The sequence below is a fragment of the Pinus tabuliformis genome, chromosome 5_2, assembly GCF_031772625.1.
Source record: "Pinus tabuliformis cultivar Carrire ecotype Pingquan chromosome 5_2, CPIR1, whole genome shotgun sequence".
Lineage (NCBI taxonomy): Eukaryota > Viridiplantae > Streptophyta > Pinopsida > Pinales > Pinaceae > Pinus > Pinus tabuliformis.
The window spans coordinates 726,164,484-726,188,501 of NC_142306.1; the positions used below are offsets into that span (position 1 = coordinate 726,164,484).

General features: G+C 37.0%; 1 pseudogene; it reads right to left on the minus strand.

Annotated features, from left to right (window-relative positions):
- Positions 1 to 18,917: 18,917 nt before the first annotated feature.
- On the minus strand, positions 18,918 to 19,789 carry LOC149161262 (26S proteasome regulatory subunit 6A homolog pseudogene; annotated as a pseudogene).
- Positions 19,790 to 24,018: the final 4,229 nt, after the last annotated feature.

Below are 24,018 nucleotides of genomic sequence, written 5' to 3' on the forward strand. Positions count from 1 at the left end.
TGAGCACTGTTACTCTGAAGAAATATCGTTCTGAGGTACCTTCTCAACTTCTCTAGACTTCCGCTCCTATTCTTCATGATTCCGCTCCCGTTGGTGCAGTCTGTTCAATGAGCAATTATCTCACTAGAGAGTTGCTTTTTTTTCAAATTCTGTCATTATTATTTTTATCTATTACTGATAAGAACCATTAAGGCTTAATAGCTTTCTGTTTGATAATGGTAAAAATCACAATGGTTTAATAGCTTTTCATTTATAAGTCTATGTGCTAAGAAATAGCAAGGTGTGGTTATACTATGTTTTAGAGTTTTTAATCGAGATTTGGTAAAACAAATTTTGTTGGAGTATGTTATTTCAATGATCCATGTTGTTATATCATGTTTTGGAATTTTTAATTAGAATTTAGCAAAATCATTTTTATTACATTATATTTATTTATTTATTAATATATAAATAAATTAAATATTATATATATATATATATATATATATATATATATATAGAGAGAGAGAGAGAGAGAGAGAGAGAGAGAGAGAGAGAGAGAGATTCAATGAAAAATCAAACCATGATTCTAATAAATTTCTGCCAAACAAATTTGGTAGAAAATATCATAAAAACCCTAACAACATAGAATAGTTACACCAGTGCTTCACAATCAATAGTTGTAAGTGTAAGATGTTACCACAGATTCAATTTTGACAATTTTACTTGTATGGAATTGGAAGAACTGAGGTATTGAATTAAACATTGTTCTAAATACTGATATAGTGAAGTTATAAAGGAAACTTTGGTATGCACAGGAGAAGCAATCTATCATAAATGAAAGTTTACCATACAACATTGTTGAAATTGGAGGTACTGTATTGAACAATGTACTATATATATATATATACATATATATACACGGTGTGCTTAGTGGAAAGATTCTGACATTAAGCAAAATTGTTAATCTCACAAAGTCTCAAACTACATATAAGAAACGACATGCTAAGCATTGGAGAATTATTACATTCAAACTTGGAACTGCGATATAAAAGAAAAGTTCAATATATCAAAAATTGAAGCCTTTCAAATGTTGGAAATTGAAGATTTATAGAAGATCAAAAAGCATGCCTTGAGTTTAGATTAATTACCATATGCAACAATTATATATTCTATTGTAAATGCAGATCAATAGGTCTTCAAGATATTCTTGTTGGAAGGGAAGTCTAGTGAGAGGAAACACCAATTCCTACTCCAAATAGAATAGTACAAGTTCCTTCTCTAGGTGAATTAGTACAAAGACCAGGAAGTAATGATACAGAAAGATAAATGTCAAACCACAAAAGAAAAGGAAACAAGACATTACAAAATATGCATGATAGAAAGTAGTTGTGGTAAGGGAATTCCTGGCCGCCAAGAGTGGAATTGTAAGTTGTTGAAATGAAACAGATAAAGAAGGGCAGAACTGTCATTTGCATGAAGTCCAGACAACAGAGAATGCAACAAACATATTTAAAAGGGGCCATTATTGATGTTGTAAGGCAAGGGAGAAGAGTTTCTTTTATCAAAGAAAAAAAAATTCTCTGATGTGGTAAGCATGTTTTTCTTAACTTTGTGAGTATTATCATAAAGTTTAGTTTAGTTGGGTAACATTTAAGGAATAGCTCTTCGGCTAAGGTGCTGAGTGTGGGTGAAGGTATTTATTCCACCAAAGATACTCAGTTAATCCCAGAAACTATTGGAAACCTATTTATCAGAGCAAAATGGCCCAGTTACTCTCAGAAACTTGAAGAAATCTGGCTATCTAAGCAAAATGGTCCACAGATTGCAAACATGTCCTATTGGGGAAATTGAATTGATGTAAAATATAACCATTCCTTAGAGCAACAAGGAGTTCCATCTCCTTAGATGCTTTATTCAAATGCCACATCTATTTTACTTATCATTCGAAAACTACCAAAAGCACTCTTTTAGTCCAATGTAGCATGTTTGTAATTACAAATCCCATTAACCATAGTTTGATCATGCATTGAAGGAATTTGCTTTTACTATTTGGATAACATTGTATTTCTTACACATATGTTCTTCACTATTCGTATCAATTTAATATAGCAATTTCCCATACCACATCAAATGATTCTTGGCACAGTGGAATTTGTACTGTGAAATCATCTTATTGAGGCTCTTTTGCCCCATGTTTTCTTCAACTGCATGTTGAGATGTAAAGTTTTTCTTTCATCTCAAACTAATTCTTTTTTGGATGTTATTACACCAATGTCTACTTAATATAACAGTAATTCAAGGAAAAAGACATAAAACATAATATTTCGTGAACATAAATGTTATGAACACAGTTGGCCTGTCACTTGTTAGTTACAATGCTTACGAATTCTATGATGAATACTAGACTTGCAGCTGTGTTGGAAAGGGTTATTGTTCTTGATAAACCGAGGAATATCTTGTAGCTTGCAACATTGTAAAGACAATGACAACTAATAGTATGTTGTCTTCGAACTCATAACATTAGTTCCAAACTATTACCGATTCACCATGTGTTAAAAAAAAGAAATTTGAAGATAATTTATTGTTGTCAACTGAATTGCTTCTTTTTTTATGCTTTTCATTATGGAAGGGCGACCTAAATGTGCGCCCTTCTAAATAAAATTAAGATGCCCTTCAAATTTGATCATTGCTCCCTACTAGAAGGTAGTCGAGCTAGTGAAAGTGAAAGGACAAGTTACCATTAAGTTGGGAGATGCACCTCCCTAATTTTGAGGGAAGTCGTTGAGACTTCAGATGTATAAATAGAGAGGTTTAGGACCTTAGTTTAGAGTTAGCCAATCATTAGTCGGCTAGTTAGTCACCAATAGTCAAGTTCAGACTTGTAATAGTTTGATGTAATACAATGTTCTTTTATAATGAATATGAGTTTCGATTTGAGCCAGCACTGAGTTAACTCAGAGGGCTGAAGCTTTTGCGTTAGGGCCTGACCCTAGTAGTCAAAGATCCTCTTTATTGTATTCTTATTCTAGCATAGCTTCATGTTTTCTGTTCAGTTACTTAAGCAGTTCATTTCCATTATAGAAATAGCATAGATGCATGGTTTGATTGTTCATTTGTTTAAGTAGATGCATTTTCATTATAGTGATTCAACATAGATTTATGGCTTTCTTGTTCATGTACTTAAGTAGCTTCCTGTTTTCTGTTCATTTGGTTGAATAGTTGTAGTCTCATTACAGTAGTGCAAAATATAGTAGTTGTGTTTCAGTTTGCTCCATGTATGCTTTCAATTAATTAGTAGGTTGGCAAAGAAAAGATCCACAAGTTTTCTCATAGGTGTCTCGACCTCACCTCCCCCCTCTGGGACAATCATGTGAGGAAGAAACCCTGCAGCAAACCCCAAAAACACAGGGTTTTGGTTTTCACAAAGGGTTTCTCATTTAAACACAACCACTAATTTCATTGCATTGTTGCTCTATTCCTCTCATGATCATCCATCCCTTCACTCTCTCTTCCTGTCATTTGATCTCCCTCACTCATATTGTCATTCTCCTTCAGCCTGAAATGCTCAACGAAAGCTGTTAATTCATGTTCAAATGGTTTTTATCACTAAATTACCTTTCATAAGAAAATCGAACCAATCACCACCCAAATTCACTTTTTGCATTTGACTTTTCACCCTTTAAATCCCCATCATTGATCTGCCTTGTCAGATCTGACGGCTATCGCACACCCACTCACCAACCTGCGTAGTCAAATCTCCATCGTAGATCTGCCTTGCCAGATCCGATAGCCTTCACGCGATATCGTGTGGATCTCCTATCCGACCATTATCCAGCTGAGGGCATGCGATAAGAGCGGTTTCCCCATGCTACTTGTCAGCTGGGGAGGCTAATCACGTGAAATTATACAAAACTTCTTACAGCTTTGAGGGCGCACGATACACTACTTACCACCCTCTAAACCCACTTCCCCACTTCTGCATGTGCCTTTAAGCACTCCCATCTCCACCATCAATATGTCTCCTAATCTGACGGCCATCACATCACCTGATCACTTTATCGCCTTAAACTCCCACCATTGATCCGCCTCATTTGATCTGATGAGTGTCGCTTCACTCGATCGCCAACGGGCTTGGCCAATCTCCTCTGTCCATCTACCAAATGATTTCGCGATATAATCCTAGCCATCCATCCTATTAGTTCACCATGTTCGCCCATCTACCTACGTACCCTCCTACGATCTAATCTTAGCCTTTCATTTACCTTTCACCCACCTGATCTAATGGTCCTTACGCATTGTTTCTCATTACGTCCTCTTCTCACCAATTTGACCTCTGACTGCTTATTCCGCTTAGACACAGACTTAGCCCAGTTTCCATTGTTTAGCCCTTAGTCTAGTTTGATGCTTTTTAGATAGCAGTAGTAGGTTAGTGTTAATTTATAATTCTGCTTATCATAGTTGTTTAATTGGTTAGCTAGGGGTTGGTGTGAGTTAGGCTTGCATGTTGTTTTCTTCATTTCTACAGTAGAATAGCTCTCCCATAGAATAGGTTTTCTCTCCTTCCATCAAAATCAAGTTTCTTATGACCCTATAGAAGTCTGGCTTGGAACCCCTGGGGTCTCTTGCCAGATGAGCAGTGACAACAAGCAGTACCTTCACTTCTACTTGTGTATATAGCATAGTCACCTCCAAGTTTGTATGAACCCCGGGTTGAAAAGTAAGGTTGGTAGCCTTGGAAGTTGCAACATTCTTGCTGCAATACCTAGGCTCATCACAACTACAGCCCCTGACCTAAGTCACGTCATGATATTAGCTTACTAAGTAAAATCATACTTTGAATTATATTACCACCTAGCAGCCCCAAGGGCCTAAGATAGGGATTCTTTTATGATAATTAATGGGGAAATACATTTGTATCTTAGTTGTGATGCATTTTTCACACTTCTGAGTTCCCCAAGGTCCAAGAGCCTTAGGTCCTGAGATGGGAATTTCCATTGTGTCAATTGTTGGGAAAGTTTTTCAGTCTCAGCCGATTTTCTCCCTAAGACTTAGTCATTTATGATACTCTCCTAAGATTGGCTTTATATCTTTGTGTGTGTGAGCCTTCATCGAGGCTCTCAGTGTCCAATGACATTGATCCCTCCTAAGATTTAGTGTCCATGTATACATATTTATATGGGATTAAAATGATGTTTTTTGTTGTTTCATGATTCCCTGGTAAAGATGATCGGCACTCAACAAGGGTAATTTCTCTAGAGCTTGCATTATATATATATATATATATATATATATATATATATATATATATATATATATATATATATATATATATATATATATATATATATATATATATATATATATATATATATATATATATATATATCTGTAGAGAGAGAGAGAGAGAGAGAGAGAGAGTCCTATCTCTCTAGAGCTTGTGTGAGTTGTGGGCTTCAACACATTCCACCCAACACAACTATAGACAAGCATATAAATAAAATCATGCTCTTTGCATACAATTTCCTAACACAGGGCCTATTATTACAAATCATGTTAATGAAGAATTTCATCGATTAACACAAAGATTCACAAATCTCTTAGATCTAGAAATTAATTAGATTCTTGCTCATAAATGAGTATATAAATTAACCATTCATTATCCAGATAAAATAAGTTCATCATTCCTCATGCATTTAATAGCATAAAAAGCATTCACACAATGTTCTCATGCATAGTAACTCAATTAAGTAATTATCATGTATTGTAGATGAATCTGGTAGTTAGAACGTATTTAAGCTCAGAGATAGGCACATAGACTAGCCATCCTTCAACAATGGCACATAAAAAAATCATTTATCATTATCCCTATGGGAAATAAACCTTCTGCCATCAAATCACATAGATATGATATTCTTTATCATTCACATAGGAAGTAAATATCTCTCAATATTAACATAAGTGTCTAATCAACATAATAATCATTCATATGAACTTTATATAAGGCTCACATACATAAATATTCAGATAAACACTTATCTTAGGGTAGGAAGATTGGAAACTAATATTGGGACTTCAACTCTACTCCCACACTTAGATTGGCTTGCACTGAAATATTTCTTGCAACCAGTCACCCCCAAGCTAGATTCTATAGCTTGAGGAAGATTGTTCAAAGGAACTTCTCACACAATCAATACCACAAGGACTCCATAGATCCACTCATTTGCACCCAACAACCAAATACACATGGGAAACTAGAGATCAACCAAGTCCACCCAAAAACCATACTTTGATACCTTAGTGCCTCCACCCTAGACCAAAAACCTAAAGACCACTAGAACACTACAAACTAATAATATAGCCTTAAAATGCACATAGAAACCCATTTTGTAGGAATTGGGAACCCTAAGGAAGTCTTGGCCTCCACCTAAAGTGGGAATTACGAGGTCTTTAACTTGCTTCACTTGAGATAATGCTTATTTTATTCATCACTATAATAGGCTTGTCCTAGCTAGATTTGTGCTTCCACATTGTTGTTTCATCTCTATGCCTTTGTGCACACTCCTTTGAGGCCAATTTCTCTCTCTCTCTCTCTAAGTATTTTATTTTGACTATGCGCACCGCCGCACTCTCCCTAGCATTATATTACTCTCTACCAGTGCGTTTATTTCTCTTGCATTTTGTCACATAATGCTACACTCCAATTCCTCAAGAATTCGTCATTCTACTCCCATAAATTCCTCCTTGCACTATTTCAATGATTTCCTCCCTCTTTTTCTTCATGTTGGGTCACTATTCTCATTTTTCTTTCATGTTCTTGATTTCCATATGCTACCTTTATTCTCATCCAAATTCCTCCACTATGACATGTTTTCATTACATAACCTCCTCCTCTTGACATTTGGTTGCAAATATGTGTGGTTATGGATGTGTTGCCATGCCAACTCCCCACACCACTCCTTTAATTTTTGTCCCTTTTTTCTTATGGACTTTCGCAAATGAGTATGAGATCATAATCTCTTCTTCTAACTCCATAATGTGCATTCATACCATTTGAAGGTCTACCAATCATCCCATGACTAGCATTAAATAACCACTTCCTCTAGTTTTCCAAGAAACCTCCTCCCTAAGCTCTGAAATCCTTGTCCCATATCTCAATCGGTTTATATTTTAAATTAAAATATTGTTACAAATGTTTACAAGAGGGGTATTTTCCAAAATGGGCTTTCAAAAATCCCACTCACTTGGAGGGACATCATCCATGGTGTTTTGATCTTCAACACATATACCTCAATGTGCTTAATACCAAGCATATATAATTGTGAGCTTTATAAATGTAGCTTAGTTACAATTATATTCTACATACATAGTTGCTTGTCCGACAAGTCAGTGAGCATAAAACTTCTTTAAACCAACCATTTTTTGGTAGCTCTTTATACTTCTTGATGTGCCCTGTACAACTTGATAGCTTTCCTTCTGGAGTGTTTCTTTCCTCCATGTCCAACATCGTTATCAACCACACTCATTTCTATCCAAGACACACCCAATATACCCTTTATCCCAATCTGTCATTCCCATGACTATTTTCAATACAAATTCATGTCTCAACATCTCCCTCTTTTTTCCCTATCCCTTAGGTGATTCAATCCCTCTTCCATGAATTCCCTGACCTTCTAAGTGCATACACCCCCATTTCCTTGGCAAAGTTTCCTTGCATAGGAAGTGTTTCATAACCCAGACATTTACCTTCCTCAACACTTGTTACATCCTTCATGACACGCTTCATGGAAATTAATACTTAACAATGGGTTCAAATGTTACCATAATGACCCTGTTCACTTTTATGCACTTTTCCATCTTCAGGGTGTTGTTATTTGAATTTTTATCCAACTCCATTCATCCCAAACCAGGATGTCTAATGTCCTTCTTACATCACATCATACAATTCTTCATGAGACTTATCAAAAAGAAATTGCAATAAATTAGATCATACCACATTACATATATATCCATGAGGTGAACATTGAAATTTATTTTACTTCCTATCACAACAAAATCAATTAGTCCATAATTCACATCCTCATAAATCAAAATTTTAAATAAATATAAGGTGTGGTCATAATTAAAATGTCTATAAATTAAATGGTGTATAGTTATCTCTAGTTTTCTTTTGCTTCTCGAATCCACACATACTGATTTTTTTCTTCTCGAATCACACATACTGATTGACTTGTCAAACATAGCTGAATTCAAAAGTTCTCATACAACTCCATGAAATCTTCAACTAATGCACACTAAAATAGTTTCCAAACCCAAAAACCATCTAGTGGTAGACATGCTCCACGTAATCTTCAGTCTGCAACTCACATGCACTAGATTAGTTGCCAAACCCGATGAGCATCTAGTGGTGGATATCCTCCACTTTAATATTCGACCCAGGCCTAGGTAACCCCAAATCTTGGGTGGTATACCTATCCCAATATCATCACAGGCTCGTGTAGCCCCCAATCCTAGGTGGCATACCTATCCCAATATCATCACAGACCTAGGAAAATCCTAATCTTGGGTAGAATAAATGTCATAATATCATCATAGGCCAAGGAAGACCACAATCCTAGCTAGCATACTTATCCCAATATTATCAAAGGCCTAGGAAAACCCTCATATTTAGTGGAATACTTGTCCCAATATCATCACATACCGAGGAATCCTCTAATCGTGAGTGGCATACCTGTCCCAATATCACCATGGTCTTAGGAAACCCCCAATCCTAGGTGGTATACCTATCCCAGTATCATTATAGGCCTAGGTAGCCCCCAATCATGGGTGACATACCTATACCAATATGATCATAGGCCTAATGTTCCATAGATCACACTACCCTTTATCTATTGACATAACCTTCAACGTTCCCTATTCACAACCATGACATAACATGAGTGTCATAATATCATGATAATAAAGTCACAAATCAACAAGGCTTCCTCTTTCCCAATTAATTCCTCGCACAACCAGGAATATTAAACATGTTATCCATACATGCATTCAATTCATAAACATGATTAGTCATTCTTCCATGAGAATGATCCCTGAGAAGAACTTGTCAATTTCACTGACATTTCTATATATTTGTTTAGAGATTACCATGTTCATGAATATAACATACACATAATCACATATGTCAATGAGACTAGAGTGTGGAGAACAACATATATATATATGAAAAGTATACATAGAATTTCAATAGAAATTTCCAATGTGGCCAAAGGAATTCTTTTATCTAGATTACTTCTTCTTTACCTTCTAGTTCTCCTTATTGTTAGTACCAATGCTTTAGCTACTAGTTTTCGCTATTACTATTTTCACAACCAAATTCCAACTCACTTATATTCCCTCATTCACGTTTGTTGTAAAATTTAGTAGAAATTCTCCACATACATCAACAATGGCCTTTTTTGGCTCATCTTCCCAACACCAACCTTTCTCATCTTTTACTTCTTGTTATCTATGCATAGGGCCTCACCGAGGTCACAATTTTTCTTGGGTTCTCCTAGGGTCTTCCCTAGATCTTCGTGTATTTGTTTCCACCCTCACGTAATTTTCCCAAGGCCTCAAATTATGAAAGACGAAAGGAAAAAATATCAAAAGGAACAAAAGCAACAATAAAATGAAAAAGATTCATGACAGTAGTCTTAAAATCACAAAAAATTAGCATGACCATGCATACAATCTGCAGTCAATAATAATAAAATTATAAATTCATTCATGAAAATAGAAACATACAACAAACCCAAAAATCAATTCAATTCCCTTGTGTTCATTATTCTATGTGGCAGTCACCATATGAAATACATATACAGGTTTAATTTTAAAACCAAGCGCTTTTCACATATTTTTCATGGCACTTTAAACTGTCAGCACCCCCCAACTAGTGTATCGATGGGCCTTTTCCATATATATATACACACACAATTCAGTGGTCATAAGGGGATTCTTCCCCCTTTCCTTCGACATCACTTGCTATTGGTTCTTCTATTACTACTCATCTACTTCATCCTTCTCCCTTCACTATCAATTGGGGCAATCCTTTTTCATATGTTCCTCCCCATAGATCCAACATGAGATGGGATTTCTTTCCTTCCCAGCCCTTTGAGGTCTCTTTCTAACCCTTTTAGCCCAACTTTTCTCTTCTAGGAATGAGGCCCATTGTATCAACTCATACATACATTTTTGAAATTTTGGGTTCAACTTGACCCACCCTTTCTACTTCTTGGAAAGTTTCTTAATGTCTGTCTTGTAACTCCTCATCTCAGCTTTCAAGTTATTGAAGGTTCCTTCTTTATTAGGGTAGTTTCGCCCTTCCTATTCCTACAAGATTCTACTATCCATACCTTATTCTTCTAACTATCACTAAGTCCTCTTATGTGTTGTCACACATCCACTCTATTGTTAGTTTAAAATGAAATAAACGATTTTAACTATTACCTTTCCATGATAGTGCCAAGCATGTTAAACTATAATTTTACACGCCTCCCAAATTTCTATTAGTAACATGTATCGAAATTGAGAATTACATGCACATGTACATATTAGTCATGCCTTCCTAAAATTTAATATTTTAGTCTCTTTTCCAAGACTAGAAACATAAATGGAAATCAACTACTTAAAATAAATAGATTAACTACGATCAGTATCTTTACCAAGACCATCATCACTAGCTAAAAATAATCTCTTTAATAAGGCCAACCATAGTAAATATATTTATCATCTTTACCAAGATCAACCACCATGACATTTACAATATTAAATGACAAGTTAGAAAACAATATAACACTTCAACATTTGTCATTCTATAATTTCACAATCATACCATCATCATGGATATGCATTCAATACACAGTCTACACTCAACACATAAGCATTAATCACAGTGCTATAATTAACACCTTATTGTACACAACAGGAAATCACTAGAAATACAACACCCTATAATAGAGTCACAAAATCTTATGCCCCTAAGGGTCCAACAAAGAACCTTTAGCCTTGATCCCATCCTGTTCAAGCAATGAACTTGGATGTTCTAGCCCCGTATGGAAGAAAAAACCATTATAGGATTTTACTAGTATTCCCATATGTTACACAAAAGGCATTGACCATTAATGAAAAAGAACCATAAAGAAGGCCATGATAGAAAAAATCATTAATTTGAAGTATCCAACCTGTAATTCACCAAGGTTCTTAGCCACATATAACATATAGATGATGGGAGCCGCACATCCCAATCAACATACCTAGCATTCAACTGGATCAAGGAATGTAATACAGACACAAAAACACATGGATTTTCCCTAAGTCCCTTATATCATATGAACATTTACATGTACAACTTATTCCAAGTATGTAAGAACACATTATTCAAGTAGTATTGGTTCACTACAAACAACCATACACACCACCATGCAGGTAGACTTGCAACTATTAAATAAATGGGAAGGATTATAGATAATAGTAATAAGTTGTAAAAAACTTCAATATGAAAGATAGGAAAGACATATAATGTCAATTAATCTTCCAAAACACATGTTAGAAACATCATTGCAATCAACATGCAATCTACGATCAAATGAAATGAGTAACATACAATCATATTCACATTTAGCATGCTAGAGATCCACTCATCTCCAAAGGTGTCTGTGTTTAACCTTTTTCTATGATATCACTATGTAACAACCCCCCCCCCCCCCCCCCCCCCCCCCTATCCACCTCAGATACTAACCTAACGGTGGTAGAAGGAATTAATATTATTGACCCACCCTCCAAAATCATGTTATGGAAATGGGGTCTACACATTTAATCATTTTTTGAACTCCTTGGAACTTCAGGTAAACATATCTATTACATCCAACTCATTGAGAGTTTTTTTACAATACAATTTGTATTCAGTTCAACTCTCAAATAAAAAAATATGGCCATTTAAAGATTCAACTAATAACCTCTTGCCACATCATCAATATCTTCCATGTGGCAGTCCACCTCATTTTCATGTCACCATGCGGGTCCATGTCATTTTTCTCTCCTATACCAGGCCAACATGGCATAATCCACATCACTGCATGTGGCCCCCACCGAAACCATCTTCAAGACTTGTAAATCATTGGATTCCCTTTATAATAAATTGCAACCCTTGACCCAACTCCCTGACTTATCATGCAGTCACATAGAAAAAATCACAGGGAAAGATGATGATTCTTTCATGTCAAATGATGGAATGGGTTCTTATCTCATCCTACATCTCTCAATGCATTTTCTCGAACACCACTAGAGTGAGGCCCCAAGGCTCGAGATCCAGAGATGGACTTTTTCCCATCAACCATCATGAAAAGTTATTTTCAATATTAATTGTAAATTTCAACCTCACTCAAAACATGCACACCATGACCACCCAAAGGTCCAAGACCCTGATTTGAAATCATCCTAAGAATGGGAATTTTTTGTCAGCTACCAGGAAGAATCTTCATCACCTCGACCATAAATCTAGCCTATTTCTCCTTGGTGCATATTGTCCACCTTGCCAAGGCCCCAAGATGACAAAATGATAACATCATATTGTATATGTGGCATTCTCTAGGACTACCACTTGTCACTCATTTTTTTCCTCTTCAGACCACCAACATGCCATTTTCTACCCTCCATGTGGCGTTCCCTCTGTTACCACTATAAAAAAAATAAAAATTGACAACTTGTATGGTTTCAAATTTGTAAGTTAGTCTTGGTCAAGTCATTTCTATTGTTTTGTTTATGGAATCTAAAACATAGGTGTTATGAAACCAACTCAAGAAAAAGATAGAAAAGATAGATCAATGCCTTAGAATTCAGCCTCTTCGAGGGGGCAACCTCCTTTACATTACATAAATGAGCAATTCTTGAATGATTCAAATGATAAAACCTCCTTTCTATATATAGGAGTCTAAGGAGTCACAATATAACCCAGCCGACCTAACAATAATAATATAAAGCCACAAAAATAACAATAGAGGGATTCTATGGGGCACAGTAATAAAAATATGGGGACAATAGGGGCACAACAATATTAATAAGGGATACAACTACAATAGTAATGGGGTAATCACTAGTATTATAGGGTCCTATCATTCCCCTCTCCTTCAAAAAAAGTGTTGTCCTCAACAATTGAGTAGTTATGGATGCTTCTGTATAAAATTCTCATCCTCCCATGTGGAATCTTTAGGGGATAAGTTCTTCCACTTGATGAGATACTCTGAGATTGAGCGATTTCGTAGCTGTCGAGTTCTTGTTTCTGTGATTGTTTCCGGTTCCAATATAATTTTTCCTTCCTCGTTAAGTTTTGGCAATATTGTTTGAACTGGGAGCTTTTCGCCTATAACCTTCTTTAAACATGAAACATGGAAAACTAGGTGCACTCGAGACACTGCAGGAAGCTCGAATTTGTATGCCATAGTACCAATCTTTTGCAACACCTTATACGAACCATAATACTTTGGTGATAATTTATTATTCTTCTTAGCTTGCTTGAGGGACATTTGTTTATATGGTTGTAGCCGTAGGAATACCCAATCACCTACATCAAAACTTCTTTCGCTGTGATGTTGATTTTCCTGTTGTTTCATTCTATTATGTGCCAACACGAGGTTATCCTTTAAGAGTTGGAGGACTTGTTGTTGATGTTCAATGTGATGTTCCACTGCTTGAACCTTAGAATTTTCTCTTAAATATGATGTGATGGATGGTGGCTGATATACATAAAGTGCCATAAATGGGGTCATTTTTGTTGCTGTATGGAAGGAAGTGTTATACCACCATTAAACTAGAGGCAACCATTTGAGCCATTGTGTTTGTTTATCAGATACAAAGCAACAAAGATATCCTTCGAAACATTTGTTTACTATCTCAGTTTCCCCATCAGATTGAGGATGATAAGATGAGCTATGAGCTAACTGAGTACCAAGACAAGAAAATAATTATGTCCAAAAATTTCCAGTGAAAATGGGATCTCTGTCACTTACAATAATCTTTGGGTTTCCATGTATCTTCTGAATTGTTTCCATAAATGCAGTAGAAACTATACTGGCTTTCAATGGATGTGATAATGCACAAAAGTTTGCATACTTGGTAAGTCTGTCAACTACCACCATGATGACACTCTTTCCCTCAGACTTGTGTAAATCTGTGATAAAATCCATTGAAACCTCCTCCCAACGTTGGCTTGGAATGGGTAAAGGTTGTAATAGACTCGGGGTCTTAATTGTTTCAACTTTATATTGTTGGCAAACCAAACATTCCGCCACAAACTTTTGAATATCTGATTTAAGGCCATCCCAAAAAAATTCCTTCTTAACCTTGTGGTAAGTTTTTAAAAATCTTGAGTGCCCTCCTAAGGGAGAAGTGTGCAATTCCATAAGAATCTTTTGTTTGAGTTGCGAATTCTTACAGAGGTATAAGCGATCTTTGTACCATAACGAATCATTTTTCCAGCTAAATGTTTCAAATGTACTGGAATCTTGTTGTAACTTTCGAATAAGTGCCCACACTTCTTCATCATTCTTCCATTCCTCCCTTGCTTCATTTATCCAATTTGGTTGGATAATAGAAATGGCGCACAACAACACTTCCACATCCTCATCCTTTCTTGAGAGTGCATCTGCCACCACATTTTGCTTCCCTTTTTTGTAGATGATTTCAAAGTCATAACCCAACATCTTTGTGACCCACTTTTGTTGCTCTTCAGAGGATAATCTTTGTTCTAAAAAGTATTTAAGGCTATCATGATCCGTTTTTACCTTGAAGTGTCTTCCCATTAGGTAGGGTCGCCATTTCTTAAGTGCATGTAGTATTGCCAACATTTCCTTCTCATAAATAGCTTTGTGTAAAAACTTTCCCTTGATTGGATAGCTTTCAAAAGCAATGGGTCTTTCATCTTGCATTAAAAATCCACCAATTCCATTTCCTGAAGCATCACATTCCACAATAAAGGTTTTTGTGAAGTCCGGTGTAGCTAAGACCGGTGCTTGGCACATTGCCTCTTTAAGATGTTCGAAGGCCTTTGTTGCTTCTAGAGTCCATGAAAATGCATCTTTCTTCAATAATGTTATTAGATGTGCTGCTATTCTCCCATAATTCTTAACAAACTTGCGATAATACCCTGTCAACCCAAGAAATCCTCACAGATGCTTTATGGATGTGGGGAATTTCCATTCCTTAATGGCTTTAATTTTGCTAGGGTCTACCTTAACTCCTTCATGAGATACAATATGACCCAGATATTCCACCTCTTGTACTCCAAAGAAACATTTGGATCTTTTTGCATATAATTGTTTCTCCTCCAATAGTTGTAGCACCCTGTCAACATGTTCAACATGATCCTTCCAAGACTTGCTGTAGATTAGTATATCATCAAAAAATACTAACACAAATTTTCTAAGGAAGGGTTTGAAAATGGAATTCATCAAACCTTGAAATGTAGAAGGTGCATTGGTAAGGCCAAAAGGCATGACCAAAAATTCATAATGACCCTCATGAGTTCTAAATGCTGTTTTTGGAATGTCTTCAGTCTTCATTCTGATTTGATGATATCCTGAACGAAGATCCAACTTGGTGAAGTAAATTGATCCATGCAATTCATCCAATAATTCATCAATGACAGGAATGGGAAACTTATCTTTAATAGTGAGCTTGTTGAGCTCCCTATAATCCGGACACATGTGCCATGATCCATCCTTCTTGTGCACCAATACTACTGGAGCAGAGAAAGAACTTTGACTAGGTTGAATTATACCAGCCTCTAGCATTTCTGCAACCATACATTCAATTTCACTCTTTTGGGCATAGGGATATCTGTACGACTTGATGTTTGGAGGAACACTTCCTGGAATCAGATGAATAGCATGATCATGATCACGAACATGTGGGAGACCTTTGGGAGTCTCAAATACCTTGGAATGATTGTCCAAGACTTTTTGGAGATCTGGAGAAATAGATGATTCCAATGTGGAAACATCTAGCAAACATAATTGTGTAATTACACCTCTTTGTTCCTTTTTTAGAAGCTTTGTCATACCGTTAGAGTTGATTATCTTTCCCAGTTTCCCTGCAATACCCCTTAATTCAACTTCCTTTCCTTCCACAAAAAATTTCATGAAAAGTTCTTGAAAATTAAAAGCTATTGTACCAAAGGATTGTAGCCATTGGACTCCTAGTACAACATCAGCACCTCCCATTGGAATGGAAAGCATTGGGCTAGTCAATACATATTCTCACATGGATAGCTTGATATTATGGAACTTTCCAGAGCAATTTATCATTCCTCCATTTGCAATCATCACTTGACACTCTGTTGCTGGATATAGGAAGCAATTCAATTCCTTTGCTACCTTACAATGAATAAAATTGTGGGTACTTCCTGAATCAATCAACACTATTACCTTTTTCTTCTTGATTTGTCCTTCTATCTTGATGGTTTGAGGAGTGGTAATTCCAGCCAATGCATTACAAGATATGGTCGGATTCATTTATTCTTTATCTAGGCTTTGTTCCTGGAGTATATCATCTTCCTTTGACCTTTCTTTCTCCTTTTCTTCTTCCTCTTCACAATCTATGTAGAATAATTTCTTCTCAGCACACTTATGACCTTTAGTGTATTTGCTATCACAACTGTTACAAATCCCTTTTGCTCTTTTTCCTTCCAATTTTTGTGGTGTCAACCTTATGGGTTGTGGAAGGCTAGGGGTAACAACACTTCCATCTTTATAGTTGTGATTGGTATGCTTTCTGGTTTCCATAATTTTGCTTTCCATTTTTCTTGCTAACCTGAATGCCTTCTCTAATGAATCAGGTTCCCAAAGGCGAACATCATGTTGGATATTATCTTTTAAAGTCCTTATGAACACATCAATCCTATGCTCCTTTGGAATATTTTTTACCCTTATGTTCAATTTTTGGAACTCCTCAATGTGCTCCATTATTGAACCCTTTTGTTTGAGACTTATCAATTGGCTAAAAAAAGTGTTGCTTTTTGTATCCTCATAATGTGCTGTCAATTCTTCCGTAAAAATTGCCCAAGTGATAATTTGTTTACGAGAGCAAAGCCATTGATACCTGTTGGACACCTAATCCTAAAGGGTTAGTGTGGAATTCGAATGGACAAAAGCAGTCCAAGAGACCTTGGGATCTGAATCCCAAGAGTCACGTATTGTACTATAAATGTGTATCTTATATTAATAAAAAAATGAACTCATTGATTTATCTTTCACATTGTCTTGCTATCCATGTGAGTTTAACATGGTATCAGAGCCACTTGCGTTTCTGTGGCCTGTTATGTGCATGTCAGTCCTGCACCTCTGCCCTGCATAATTTCTTTGAACCATTTGTTTTATGGTTTCTGCCATCACTTATGAATATTTTCTCAGCTAGAATTTAGCTGCCACCTCTTGCATATACCTGCGCTGCTCCTCCATATTCCTTTCTCTGTGTTTTGTCTGCCTGACCAGCGCTGTCCAAGATAAGCTTTGTGCGCTTTCTGCCATAACGGTTGTCTGCTATTCGCTGCCACCCCTGTCTATCAGGTCTACTTCTTACATGCACCCAGCGGTTTCAGAAAATTATCCCTCTGCCATTCTGAATCTGCTCAGCAATCTGCGCTCTGTGTGATAATGGGTAACGCTTGGAATACCTGCTCCAGTACGTTCCTCTTCATTGCAATCATCTCCCATCCAACGTTCAGCCTGTTGTTATGAACTTGTCTTTTTGGGCTGCAATCTTTAATGGTCTAGTCACTCGATTTATGGAGGAAGCGAACAAGTAATGGCGTCGATCTATATTACATGCTAGGTTAATGGTCTGAAATTTTTCCTACGCTGCATCATAACCATATTACATGCTAGGTTAATGGTCTGAAATTTTTCCTACGCTGCATCATAACCGCTCACCCCCTCTGTCCATAACGTATCTGCATAACATTTTTTCCATAACGCATCTGCATAACTAAGGGCTATTTGGTTCCGTCGAATTGCTAGCAGAAGTGGATTCGGAGTCCGATTCGGCTCACTGATATTATGTTGGTTGCATTTATTAAACTCTGAGATATGATCCATGCATATATCTAATGGTTGATTTCACTATGGATTGGAAGGCGTTGATGGTTTTTTTATTCCTCCTCTTACTATTTGACTGTGTGCATTAAACCGGCACTCTGATTTGATAACATTACAATCAGGTTAAAATTCTCTGTTTTGGCGCATTCTTGAATTAGAACAGTATATACGATAAGTATATTGGGGATGCAAATATGCGGGAGTTTTGTTAGAACTATAGATATCGAGGGATCGCCATATTGAAACAAAGCTGAGTGGGATCGATTTAATAGAATTTCCAGCATATATGTATTGCAGAACCGTAAAGATCAACGTCGAACAATTGCAAATATCTATAACCATGTGTATTGAATATGTCTGGAAAGGGTTTCTGTTCATTATATAATTGTGTGCAGACAAAAGGTGTCCACTGGCAAGTCGGTTCTTAGCTACCAAACCAATAGTTACATATCCGTGCGCGTGGAGAACCTTTCCGAAGCCATCGTTGCTAGTTGACTATCATTGAACAATAAAGCTGTATGCGGGTGCTGAATGCCATATGAGGTATAGCGTAATAGAGGCGAGGCTTCTTTTTAAACAAAGGGATTCAGTATTCCTGAGATTATCATTCTATCAGACCCGTCGTAGGTGGACCGAGAACAGCTGGAGCATCAGAGATTTTCATATATCACATGGGTGTCTGCATCCCTTGCTGGGAGACGTGTGAGCTGCTGGTGTAATTTTTCACTGGAACCCCATTCGAACTGCTACAGGAAACCAGGAGGGGTCTCTGTATGTTGGGCTACATACTCACGAGGCAAAGCTCATAAATTGCATTGTTAAAAAATAGTATCAATGGCATCTACAAATTAACCATAACTTGGTTTTATATTTCAACAGCCATTCTATCTACTTATGATAAGTAGCACATACCCTAATCCTACCTTGGTTACATAATGAACGGCAGATGATGCTCAGGGAAACTGGAAAGTTAAATTATATATGTATTCATCACAACACAGAACCAAGTAGCAAATTCTGATTCAACGAAAAGCATGTTTATGCGTAGTAATTCAAGCTGGACTTCTTCTTGGCTTGAACTTGAATTATTCCTTCATTGAAATCTTCATGGGTAACCTCAGTTGCATCTCGACACAGAGCAAGCATACCAGCTTCTACACAAACAACTTTTAACTGTGCACCATTAAAATCATCAGTGGAACGTGCAAGCTCTTCAAAGTTGACATCTGGATGAACAGTCATTTTTCTTGAATGAATCTGTAAAATCCGTGCCCGTGCATCCTCTGTTGGGTGAGGGAATTCTATCTTCCTGTCTAGACGGCCTGAACGCATTAAAGCTGGATCTAAAATATCTGCACGATTTGTTGCTGCTATGACCTTTATACGTTCATCACTGCTAAATCCATCAAGCTGATTCAGTAACTCAAGCATCGTGCGTTGCACTTCTCTATCTCCACTTACTTCGCTGTCAAAACGCTTTGTTCCAATTTCATCAACCTCGTCTATAAAGATAATACATGGGGCTTTCTCCTTTGCAAGTTGAAAAGAATCGCGAACGAGTTTGGCACCATCTCCGATGAACATCTGGACTAATTGTGGACCAGCAAGTTTTAAAAATGTTGCATTTGTTTGTGCAGCACATGCACGAGCCATGAGTGTTTTTCCTGTTCCTGGAGGCCCATAAAGTAGTATTTAGAAGGAAGAAGTCATTTATTTGTGCATCCATACTGGTATACCTGAGCATTTTAAGGGTGAAACATATCTGTTGTATCTGTGTTGGAAGGACTTTGAGCCTCTCATTCTTGCTGGACACAAATCTGGTATTGGGCAATGTATTTTTCAAACTGATTTTTGAAATCTTCAATAGCTGGGGTTTGTCTAGACTTGCTGAGTATTCATTTCTTTGTTGAGACAATGGCTAGATTTGATGATGTATTAGAGTTACTGAATACACTAATACACTCCACTATTGGTGGGAAGGTAAATGTTAGCAAAGACACTCTTTGTGACATTCAAACCTGCCTGCATGATGCACAAGAAAAGATCGAATTTTTACAGCTTGAATCTCAGCTACAGCAAGAAGAGCTACATCAAAATAGACACCATTCTGAACTTGTTTTTGTTCAGAACATTGAGACAACCACCCATCAGCAACATGTTAATAATGGTACAGTTCATTCAAATAAAGCAGCAGTCGTACATGCAGATGCAGAAACTCAGTCTGCACTTCCCAAGCCCATCATCAGACCTTGGGAACAACTTGTCCACAACAAGCCAAAAAATGGTCTTGGATATGACAAGGACTTGTCCTTTCATATTCCAGACTACTCAAATCCCATTCAGTTTCAGAGTGTTGGATTCATTGATGACAGTTCACCTGCTTCTCATGACAGTTCAGCTTCAGCTGTTCCAGAATCTGCCCCTCTTCAACAACAACAACAACAGATCGTGAAATGCCAACACTGTGACCGAGTTGGCCATCTGAAAGATCACTGTTTTGATCTTCATCCATGTAAGCACTGTCATAAAACTAGTCATTCTTCAAACAGATGCTTCAAAAACAAATGTCCTGCAAGAACAAAGATTCATCTTGGATGGATCGCTTCTTGGCAATGGGCATCAACAGCCAAGAAGATATTCCAAGCACATGTTAGAACTTGTTCCAGAATATTGAACAATCTTGCAGTTGAGTTTTCTCCATCTTCTCACCTTCTACCTGACAAGGGGGAAAATGATGGTCATCTACAAGCTTCAAAGTCACATCAAGCGAGCCTGAGCCACAACCTGCCACACCAGTTTCAGAGTTGTAGCCAGAGACAAAGATGCCTGAACATGCCTTCAGTTGGCGATCTGGGACACTTCCTCTAGCAGAAGACTCCAGCTTCTTGCCAGTTTTGGAAGAATTCCAGGAATTACAGAGTTGTTGGTCATCCTTAAACCATCACAGATTAAGAACACTTCCTCTAGCAGAAGACTCCAGCTTCTTGCCAGTTTTGGAAGAGTTCCAGGAATTGCATTAAGCATTCCAGAGTTGTTGGTTATCCTTAAACCATCACAGGTTGAGACTTCCCTTTTCAGGTTGAAGTTTTACCTTTTATGCAGGGTGAGACCTCCCTTTTATGGTTGAAGGTTTCCCTCTTTAAAACAATAGGATCACTTCCTCTAGCAGAAAACTTCAGTTTCTTGCCAATTTTGGAAGAGTTCCGGGAACTGCACTAAGCGTTCCAGTGTTGGTGGTCATCCTTAAACCACCGCCCTTTTTTACCAACATTTCATAGAGCACATTCAGCCTAGTGCTGCCATGTATTTTTTGCACATTTTGTATTACAGCTCTTTTCTTGGACTCATACATAACCCTTCGGATTAAGGGGGGGAATGTTGGACACCTAATCCTAAAGGGTTAGTGTGGAATTCGAATGGACAAAAGCAGTCCAAGAGACCTTGGGATCTGAATCCCAAGAGTCACGTATTGTACTATAAATGTGTATCTTATGTTAATAAAAAAATGAACTCATTGATTTATCTTTCACATTGTCTTGCTATCCATGTGAGTTTAACAATACCATACAAACTGATTTGGTTCCAAATATAAAGTTGCAATGCGTACCTTTTGTGCGTTTTGCACATTGTTGAGATCGAAAAATTTCTCCATCTGTAATATCCATGTTGCGGGATCCTTGCCATCAAACTTCCTCATATCGATTTTTGGAATATGGCGGGTCTTCGATCCAACATTAGAGTCTATGGAATCATGATTAACATTTCTTTTGTTCTCGTCATGAGTTTCCTTTACTACCCTTTCACCATTAGTGACCATTTCTTGTAGCAACTTATTCATATTTATCTTCAATTCTTCCATGTCTGTCTTCAAATCTATCTTCAAATCGTCCATGTTAGCTTCTACGCCTTTCTTTAAACCATCCATCTTAGCTTCTACATCTTTCTTTAAACCATCCATCTTAGATTCTGTTCCTTTTTGTGCAAGTGACACTTGTTGCACTTGGTCTCGTAATTTTGATATATCATGTTGCATTTCTTCCTCTTCTTCATGAGTCATGCTAGAGATTTCAGGTTGCCAACTAGGTGTTTAAATTTTCTTTCCTCGGGGCATCAATTACCGATAATAATGCTTTACTATGCTCTTTGAATTCCTTCAAACTAATTTTTCAAACCAAGCTTATGCAAAAATTTAAAAAAAACTACACACCTTTTTTCACTTTGTAGGAGCCTGATATTGAATCTAATGTATCTCTGTAATTTCGGATCATCCAGTTCTAAAATTGTGATCTATAGTAGCCCTCTATGTCCTCTTCCCAATGCCACCAGTCTGATCCAAATTGGATTCTCCAAGAAAGATTTATGCACACTCTCCCACAGTGACCTGATTATAGACTAGTTCAGTAGAGTGAACTTGTACAACGTGCCACGAGTCACTGTTTCAACTTTTGGCTCTGAAAAATATATACAAGAAACTACAGTCCATCCTCTTTATGTACCTTCTTACGAAATGTTAATCCAATGCTCAGAAAGAAAGTTATGATGATTTTCCCCAGGTCACCTGTTTGGAATGTAATTCAGGAGTTTGCAAAAAGACCAACTTCCTCAGATCATATCTCTGCAAATATAGCGTGAAAAGCTCTGAAATTTGGACTCGAGATTCAGTGTGATTTCTTCTAAAATGGGTTTTTTTTAAGCTTCTGAAACGTCGCAGAAAAAATTCGATAACGAAAATGCCATGATGACCTGTTTGGAGTAGCGAAACCCTAGAATCCAAAGCTCTGAGACCAAATGTTATGAAACCAGCTCAAGGAAAAGATAGAAAAGATAGAACAAAGCCTTAGAATTCAGCCTCTTCGAGGGGGAGACCTCCTTTACATTACATAAATGAGCAATTCTTGGATGATTCAAATGACGAAACCTCCTTTCTATATATAGGAGTCTAAGGAGTCACAATATAACCCAGCGGACCTAACAATAATAATATAAAGCCACAAAAATAACAATAGAGGGATTCTATGGGGCACAGTGATAAAAATATGGGGACAATAGGGGCACAACAATATTAATAAGGGATACAACTATAATAGTAATGGGGTAATCACTAGTATTATAGGGTCCTATCAATAGGATAGAGTCTTGTTCCCATTGTTAAATAAGGTCAACAATCTTGTTTTAACTATCATTAGTCCCACATTGGTTCATAGGTGTCATGTGTTAAGACTGTTTTAAAGTTGGCATGCACTATGAAATTAACTAGGAGTTTTTGTAGCGCAAACTCATAAAAATACACTATGTGCGCTACGAAAACAGGGATTCATAACTAAGAGAATTCATAGCGCAAAACCCATAATTTGCATTGGCTGCGCTACGAAATTGGGGATTCGTGCCAGATCTTGTCTAGATATCTTTCCATCAAAATCCATTAATTTTTCATCACAATGTGTCAGTCTTTGAACCATGCCTATCACATGCAACCATTCATTCTCATCATTAGATTCATTAGATGTCTTGTACGCATTCTTTCAAATTTCAGAAAAGTTAAGGTGAGGTGAGTTAGTCTTGGTTTCTCTTGTGTTCCTTTCATGCATAAGAAGACAATTGGCAAGCCTAAGGATGGCACTCATCAGAACTTTTTTAAAGCTCAAGCGAGGCAGTTCTCAATTTCAAATTCAAGCGAGGCAGTGTTCAAACCAATACATTGCATGTTTATCTTCAAGTTTCCTTGCAGGGATTTCATAGACATGTCTAAAGAAAGGAAAAATCACAGATCAGGCCGGTGTCTTAGAGCTGAACCTGAAGTTTTATATGTGCTCATGAGAAGCAGAGAGGTTTAACATGCATTCAAACAGGTGGGCCGTTGGAGATTTTGTGAAAAACTTCAAGGTGGTCATGTTCAAGTAACCAAAGATTTTTC